The following is a 9,341-nucleotide window of genomic DNA, read 5'->3' as shown; positions in this document are numbered from 1 at the left end:
GGGGCCCCATAAGGTGTCACTTTCCCATATGAGAAGACTATTACTATAAACCATACATTATAGTCGGGGTCTTAAAACGCAATCAAAATGCACCGTGTGAATGCGGCCTGAGCCACCGCCACACTCTAATCACCCTGTTCAGCCATAAATACTGATCCTCCTCATGGAGGAGCTTGAAATTTTTTTTTTTTATCAACGTACCTGGAATTATTTTTAGTAACAAAATGAGAAAGTAAAACAAAAAACCAAACATTTTTATGTTTATGTTGTGTTGTTGCTGTTATCTATACCATTGGGAAGGAACATTTGCCAGTGACTACTCGTTGTCACTGCAGACACAGAGGCTGATGAGATGTGACAGTGACTTCAGTGATACTGATGGGTGCAGCCCATTGCCAGCTGTATACGGAGAGAGGAGGCAGCTGTGCATCCATCTGTGGCGCCTGCTAAAAATCCTCCCGGGTCATCTCAGTGGTGCCACCTGCTGCCTCTTTATAGCGGGTTGTATGGGTGAATGCAGCCCCTGCCCCCAATATAGTGTATTGAAGGTGCAATTTAACCCTTTAAAATAGCCAAGTTATAAATAAAAATTAAAAAGTTGGCATACATACTGGCAACACAGTGACACCAGTGATATAAGCCCTAAAATATCATGGCCAGTAACTACAAAGACATCTATCATCCCATTAACATCTAACAACAGGGGGTGCTTATTAGTTATCATGGCTGGGGGTGGGTGCTAACAAAGTGTAAATTACCCTATTAGGGCTCATTCAGATGGCCTAAGGCCGCATTCACACAGTGCGATTTTATTGCGTTTTGAGACACAATCCAAAGGGAATCCTTTTCAGAGAAGTGTCGGCTTAGCGGAGAGCAGGGACCAGGTCATCAGGCTCAGATCTCTATCCATATATGGTCACTGCATCTCCTAGGGTTCCCCAGAGCAGACATCGGGCAGGGAATCCTTTTCAGAGAAGTGTCGGCCGGAGAGCAGGGACCACGTCATCAGGTCAGATCAGCATCTGTCCATATATGGTCTCCAGGGCTTCCCCAGACACAAGCTCTTTATTTAATTAAATAAAGTTTTGCCCAGGCTGAGATTCAAACCTGGGACCCTCTGCACCATAGACAGGAGCTTAACTAACTGAGCTATAAGCCCAGTGATACAGAGCTGAGGATTTCTGGTAACTAAGACATGTTATCTGCCACTGTTACACTGTGACACAGACTTACTGCACTGATAGAGAGGGATCTTCTCAGAGATTATTATTATAATTATTGAGACTATTATTATTATTATAAATTTTATTATTTTTATTATTATGGAGACGATTATTAATAATAGTAAAAATAATAATAATAATCATCTCAATAATAATAATAATAATATTAGTCGCAATAATTACAATCATCTCTGAGAAGATCCCTCCCTATATACCAAGGCATTAAATCTGTGTCAGTGTAACAGTAGCAGTCACAGGGCTTAGCTACCAAAATTCTAGAACTAGATAGTCAAAGAGATTATGGCTCAGTGGGTTGGGGCGCTATGTCATTATTGTTTATGGACACTGCAGGTTCTAAGTTCAAATCCCAGTCAGGATGATTTTTTTTATTGAGATCATTTTTATTATTATAATATGGTTAAAATTTGGGGCGTGGCCAGGGAGTGATTAGGGGTGTGGTATAGGGGGATCGCCGGGGCACGCTACGCGTGCCGCCATTTTGTCCCTCTTTCCCTTTCACAAATGTTGGGAGGTGTGCATCGGACAACGCGCAAGATTTAACATTTAGAATTGTGTCACAAGACAATGCACTTACAAGCACCGGGAAGAAGAAGGTGAACTCCGGTGGACCTCGGCGCAGAAGCGACACATGCAGGATATCGGGCGCACGACCTTTATGAATTGCGGCAGCTCCGAATCCTCGACGGAAAACGCACCGCGGGATTGCAACAGGACCAGTTATGTAAATCTGCCCCAGTCTTGCTCGAACACAAAGAAAAATAAACCTCAGGGTTTTTTTTTTAATTTATAAAACTATTTTATTGCTTAAAAATTGTTGTTGCACAATTATCACATTACCCTATGGCCGGCGCATGCGTTTTTTAACGGACTGCTTAAAAACGGCCCAAAAACGGGTTCAAAACGCCATGTGTGCCGCCGGCTGATAACTGAGGGAACATATCTATAAAACATTAGTAAAATTGGTATACCCTCCCCCCATTCCCTGTGAAGTAAAAACATTATCAATAGAGAATATGTAACCTAAAATGGTTCCACTACAAACTGCGACGAACAGAGAATTTTTCTACTTAACCCTACAAAATGGATTCATATTTATTTCACCCTTCCTTAAAAAGGCTCTCAAAAATGTTGCTCTTATATAATAAAATAAAACTGAAAAAAAAATAACATTTCTGTAGGGGAGTTTGCTGCACATAATCCAGCTGATTGTGCGCAATACCACACGCAGCCTGTGAAGATGAGTGGTGCTGTGTCCTGTCCGATAGCCCACTCACAACAACTATACTGTCAAAAGTCCCCCAAATGAGGAGAAGCGACAGATCGTGACCATCGTGTGGGGATTCGCCACATATTGTAAGACCCTTTACAGCGGATAAGTCCCACTCTAAGCATTCAACATAGGTGACAAGTGTCATCCTAGGGCCACATTTGTCAGTAACAATATATCCTTAGCAGATGTGCTCTGTTTTAGTATCTGCCGCTCCTGAACTGACAGCTGCGAGAATCCGAAATTCCTGTGGGTGTCTCCTATAGTCCGATTCCATCCGGGTTGTACCTGTTCTAGTTATTACATAGGTGGAAATTAACACAGATCCATAAGGGTCAACACTTCTCCATCAATAGTGTATTTTTCGAGGCCATGTTGCCTCCCCTGACATGTCTGTGCTTATATATACAACTGGACTCAAACCATGGGACTGGTGTGTACTCACAGCACCCAGTGCTCTCAGTAAGGGGAACTCACTCATAAATCCAGGCACTGTGACTGTGTTAATCTTCCTTCTAAAATATACTTTTAAAAATATGGTAATTAGTCAGAAATGGGGTTGTTACTAGAGCTCCTCCATGCTGCAGCTTCACAGGCTATTATTCTGTCTTACCCTCCCCCTCTGTTCCTTCAGCCCTTCCCCCTCCTTCTGCCTGACGTAAGCTCACACAGTGGAAGAAGGAAAAGTTGTTCTGCACAGTGTGTGAAGCTGCAGCACAGAGGGGCTCTGGTAACACCTCCATAGCCCTTCAAGCCCTTAAGCATAATTTAAATTTATTTTAGAGGGAAGGAGGCCATGGATAACAGATATAAGAAGATTACCACAGTCATGGTGCCTGGATCTATGAGTAATGCCCCTGATTTACATGATAGTGCGGCCCTGTAGCCACAATACGCTTTTCTCATATAGGGCAGCATATTAAACTACAAGAGCTACGTTAGAAATTGGTTTGTCTTTGGCGAGTGATTGAAATTTAGTTGTTTTCAAGGAGAAACTTTTGTCCTGGGGACAAATATAGAAAAGCAGGGGATGTACCTGGAAAATTTAGAAGAACAGGAAAGTACAGCGTGAGGTTCTATGATCTATTTAGGAAGTTTGGCCTGGACTGTGGTCTGATTTATCTTGAATCTGATTTATTTGCTCTGGGGTCTGATTTATCTACAGAATCTGGGGTCAGAGAATGTGATGTTCTGATTTAGGTAGGGGATGTGGTCTGGAGTTTTATTTAGTCAGAATTTAGTAAGGAATTTTAGTATGGATATGTTTTTGTGCATCTGGTTTGAGGTCTAAATGTACTTTGAGATATGGTCTGGGATTGGTACTTAGATAGGGATCTAGTCTGGGTTTATTTAGGGGTTTTCACTGAGTTTGGAATCCATTTTGAAGTCTACTCTAGTGTCTCTTTTTTAAAGACACTTTTTTACTGGTTTGGAAGGGTCCTAGAAGTACAGGTCCTTGTTATCACATATTTATCACCTCTCCTGTTGATTGGAGATAAACATATTTTGGGAGGGAACCCTTTAAGAAGTGTTTGGCTATTGATTATTGATTGATTGTCATAAGAATCAGTCAAAGACCAGAAATATACTCTATGATGATCCGATTTGAGCAAAATACACACAGTCAGGGCTTCATCTGCCACCAAGTGGGATCACAAACCTGCCTCAGGCGGCCTGAGGGGGGCGGCAGATTTCCTGAAGAACAGACTCGCTCTATATAGAGGACTACATTTTAAGTCTTTTACTGAAAAATACAGTAAAAAGTAGATACATTAATAAATTAGGGGGTAAATATATATCAGGGGTGAGAATACCAATTAGGAATGTGGCAGTATATTATTTGAGTCCGAATTCACATGATGCATTTGTATATTCTTTATAAATATATTGCAATTTTATCACCAAACGCATGTTTGTGTGTTTACATTGTTTATAGGTTATTAATAATGTTAAAGGGCAAAACGCATGTTACTTATATAAATAGCTTATAGATATGAGTTTGGTGATGCATTTCGCCTGATGCATTTGCACTGGGTTTCAAAACACAATCTAAAAGCATACTGTAAACCCAGCCTTAGGAGGGCTCTGTGTAAACTAATTAGTCAGTTCAGGGGGAGGCTGGTGTATATAATAAACTGGGGTTGCCGTATGTACTATCATTTTTAAAAGGGGGCTATATATATATATATATATATATATATATATATATATATATATATATAGGATGTTTTAAATGTGAGCCACAGTGTGGTCAGTTGTGTTGTGAGGGGTATAAATTACTTAGGAGCACAGTGTTTTCACCCTAGTGACATTATACTGTGGTATTTTTAGGGGCGCAGTGTGGAGATGTGCTGCCGTGAGCGGAAGACATCCGGTGGAGTATTCAGCAGTGAAAAGTAACGGAAGTCTTAATGAAGTTCTATTCCTGATTAATCAGATTGTCACCTGTACAAGGTACAATTGGTGTCTATGTCAGTGACTGACTACTACTCTCAGCATGTATAGTGTCTGTCACCATAACCTCTCATGGTGGAATCAGTAAGCAAGTGGGGACAGTGGGGAGATGTTGGGGCACATTTACTTACCCGTCCACTTGAGTTCACAGAAAGTGCATTGTCCGTGTATAATGCACTGTGCAGCGATTCATTAAAATCGTGCGGCCGATATCCTGCATGTGTCACTTCCCCGCTCAGGTCCGCCGGAGTTCACCTTCTTCTTCCTGGTGCATGTAAGTACTTGGGCTTGCGACACAATTTAAAAGTTAAATCCCGCGCTTATTCCGAATCAGTCGGATTGCCTGGCAGCCCGGCCCCCTAATCTGTGCCGCATGGAAGCCGGCACAGCCACGCCACAAAAAGGTTCACGTTCGCCACAATCGCAGCGCAGACACTTGTTAAATACCTGTGCAAGGGGTGCAATCCCTGAAAAAGGTACAAAATCCGATGAAAGTGCAACGCGCAGACCCTTAATAAATGAGCCCCATTATTTTTTTCTGTAAATCCAGTGGGCTCAATATAGAAGTGGATCATGTTATAGAGAACTGGGGGTAGGTGTCAAATTTTTGCCTCAGGCGGCAAAAATGCTAGAATCAGACCTGCACACAGTGTAAAACATTAATATCTATAGAGACTTGAAGCCGCAGGACAGTTTGATTCAGGTCAAGGACTTGTAATTCTGCGCATTACCTTAGAGGAACTTGCAACCCTGGCAACGATAGAAGCTGTGCAAGCCGAGCGCGAAGACATCTCCTCTAATATCTTCCACACAGTCGTGTAATATACATCGCAGCAGATGCTGATACTAATAGAAGCTATTCATAGCAAAGTGGACTTCTGGGATTTTATTACTTTAAGGACAATAGAACAGAAGCTGAGCCAAAACCCAGGACACAGTAACCGTACAATATTCTCCTGTGGGAATTCCACTGTGTATTACAGCAGCATTAAAGTACAATTAACATAACACCAATCCATATGAAAAGTTTTCTTCTTAAATCCACTCAAAGATTTACCGTATGATGTTATGGAAGGTGTGCAGATTTACTAAGGGTCACACACACTTTTGTTGGACTGTGCACGTTGTTCATGGCAAAAACCGCTTGCACAGGTATGTAAGAAGTGTCTGTGCTGCTATTGTGTCACACGCAAACCCTTTTGTGGTGCAGCTGCGCTGACTTACTTGCGACACAAACAGGGCCGGATTAAGGTTGGTGGGAGCCCCTGGGCCCAAAATCTGGTGGGGGGGCCCCCCATCGAATGTAGTCTAGACAGGGTAGAGCAATCGCTATGTACAGCCTCCCCAGTAATAACGATATACAGCTCCCAGTATTCACTATATACAGCCCCAAGTAATCACTATATACAGCCCCCCAGCAGTCACTGTATACAGCCCCAAGTAATCACTATATACAACCCCCCAGCAATAACTGTATACAGCCCCCAGTAATCACTATATACAGCCCCCCAGCAATGACTGTATACTGCCCCCAGCAATCAATATTTATAGCCCCCAGTAATCACTATATATAGCCCCCCGCAATAAATATATACAGCACCCAGTAATCACTGTATAGAGGCCACACCCCAGTAATCACTTTATACAGCCCCCAGCAATAAATATATACAGCCCCCTCAGCAATAACTATATATAGCCCCCAGTAATCACTATATACAGCCCCCAGTAATATATATATATAGCCCCCTGTAATCACTGTAAAGAGACCCCACCCCAGCAATAAATATATACAGCCCCCAGCAATATATATATATATATATATATTTATATATATAGCCCCCAGCAATAAATATATACAGCCCACAGCAATAACAATATATAGCCCCAAGCAATAACAATATATAGCCCCCAGCAACCAGTATATACAGCCCCCAGTATTCACTGTATACACCCCCCCAGTATTCACTATATGCCCCGCCAGCATTAACTATACATATTCCCCCCCCCAACATTACCTTTATACAGTCCCACAGCATTAACCATATACAGTCCCACAGCATTAACTATAAACAGTTCTCCTATAACAACTATATACACCCCCTATAATAACTATATACAGACACCCATAATAACTATATACATCCCCTATAATAACTATATACAGTCACATAATAACTATATACACCCCCTATAATAACTATATACATCCCCCTATAATAACTATTTACAGACAACCATAATAACTTTATACACCTCCTATAATAACTATCTATATACAGTCCCCCAATAACAACTATAAACAACCCCCTATAACTATATACACCTCCTATAAAAACTAACTATATACAGTCCCCCTATTATAACTATATACCCCCATAATAACTATATACACCCCCCATAATAACTAGCTATGTACAGTCCCCCTATTATAACTATATACACATCCTATAATAACTAACTATATACAATTACCCTAAAAAACCTATATACAGTCCAAGGTAAAATAATAAATTTATACTTCACTCCTTCCTCCGTTCCCCCGATGCTCGCCGACTTCATTATCTTCCCTCCCGGTGTCCCTCCGAGGTGTACCAAGATGGCAGCACCCTGCCGACAGGAAGCACAGTGACGTCACTCTCTGCCCCGGCGCATGTGTGACGTCACTCTCTGCCCCGGCGCAATGTGTGACGTCACACATTGCGCCAGCTCCAGCAGCAGGACGCCGCCATCTTGATTTACCCCGGATCGTCTAATGGCAGAGCAGGGAACGTATTGTTCCCTGGCTCTGCCATTGACTGAAGTTGGGGCATTCCCCATGTCTGCCGACTGCCCGCTACGGCAAATACACAGCCTGGTCCCAAATACACAGTGGGCAAATCGCCCACTTTTGGTGGGGGCTCCTCTAAGGGCAAAGTGGTGAGGGCCCCATGGCTCGCGCCCTGGGAGCCCCCTATAATCCGGCCCTGGACACAAATTAGGGGGCGTGCCGTTGGTCAGTCCGACTGTTTCGCACTGAGTGCCATATTTAATTATCCAAAAATGTGCAGTCTCCCGGTGCATGTAAGTGCCTGGTCTTGCGACTCAATTTGAATATTAAATCCCGCGCTTAGTCTGAATCAGTCAGGTTGTCCGATGGCCACGCCCACGATTTCTGTCGCATGAAAGCTGGCACTTATATGCCAAAATCTAATCATGTGCGCAAAAAAAAACCCTTCTAAATGCGGCGCACATTGGAAATCGTCGGATATTTCGCCGATAGTGCGGTCGGCGGACCCTTAGTAAATGAGCCCCATAGCGTGTGACACACCTCTGTCAGAATCTGTTTATTATATTATTATTATAATTATTATTACTCTCCATAGTAAATGTATTGCACGGTCCGAAAACGCCCCCTCTCAGTGCAGAATTTTGCGTTGCGTTGGGGATTGTACCGCAACACTTCTTAGATACATGTACAAGCTGTTTAAACTGGCGCAGGGGCTTTAGTAAATCTGGGTCAAAATACAGTCATAGTAAACATTTATCTACTGTAGCAATATAAGTACTTTAACTATTTGGGACATGTACTACAGAGTAGCACCAAAAAGTAAGCAACACGTTACAAAGTTGCAGGATGTTACATTTTGCTGAATGGCACAAAGAGAAAGTTCATAATTCAAAACATATTTATATAGCAAAACAATGCAAAGCACCATAAGGTTACCAATGGAAGGAGATATTGGAGTCTGCTCCCAGGGTATCTGTTAGTGGGGCGCAGACTTGTACCTGCTGCATAAAGTCTATTTTACTCCAGTTAGGTTGTTCAGGATGGGATATAGAAGTGCTGCCCTAGATGTGTCAGGTCTAATAGTGGTAAGGGTATGTTTAATGTTTATGCTGTTTAAATATAAAAAAAAATGTAACTCATTGTTGGTTTTTCAATAAAAATGTATTTGATAAAAAAAAAGGCACCATAAGGTTGTTTTTGTGAACATCAAAGAATATGGGTAGTTCAGTAGAACAGGAGAAGTAAGAGGGGGGCAAACAGATTTGTTATTCTTACAATGCATTACTTTGAGGCAGCAGGACAGTAAGGGAGGCTTCGGTGTGATGTGGGGCTGCAGTGTGATGTGAGGCTGCAGTGCAAGGGTGAACCTAAACTGCTGCCTGAGGCAGGCTATAGAAGTGAGGCTGCTGAAGTGAGGTTTAAATGTGATGTGGGGCTGCAGTGTGGTGTGAGGCTACGGTTTGGTGTGAGTCTGCAGGGTGATGTGAGATTTCTGTGTGATGTGAGACTTCAGTGTGATGTGGGGCTGCAGTGTGGTATGAGGCTGCAGGGTGATGTTGGGCTGCAGTGTGGTGTTGGGCTGCAGTGTGGTGTGTGGCTGCAGGTTGAT

The sequence above is a fragment of the Engystomops pustulosus genome, chromosome 4 (genome assembly GCF_040894005.1).
Source record: "Engystomops pustulosus chromosome 4, aEngPut4.maternal, whole genome shotgun sequence".
Lineage (NCBI taxonomy): Eukaryota > Metazoa > Chordata > Amphibia > Anura > Leptodactylidae > Engystomops > Engystomops pustulosus.
Note: the sequence above shows the minus strand (reverse complement) of the source record.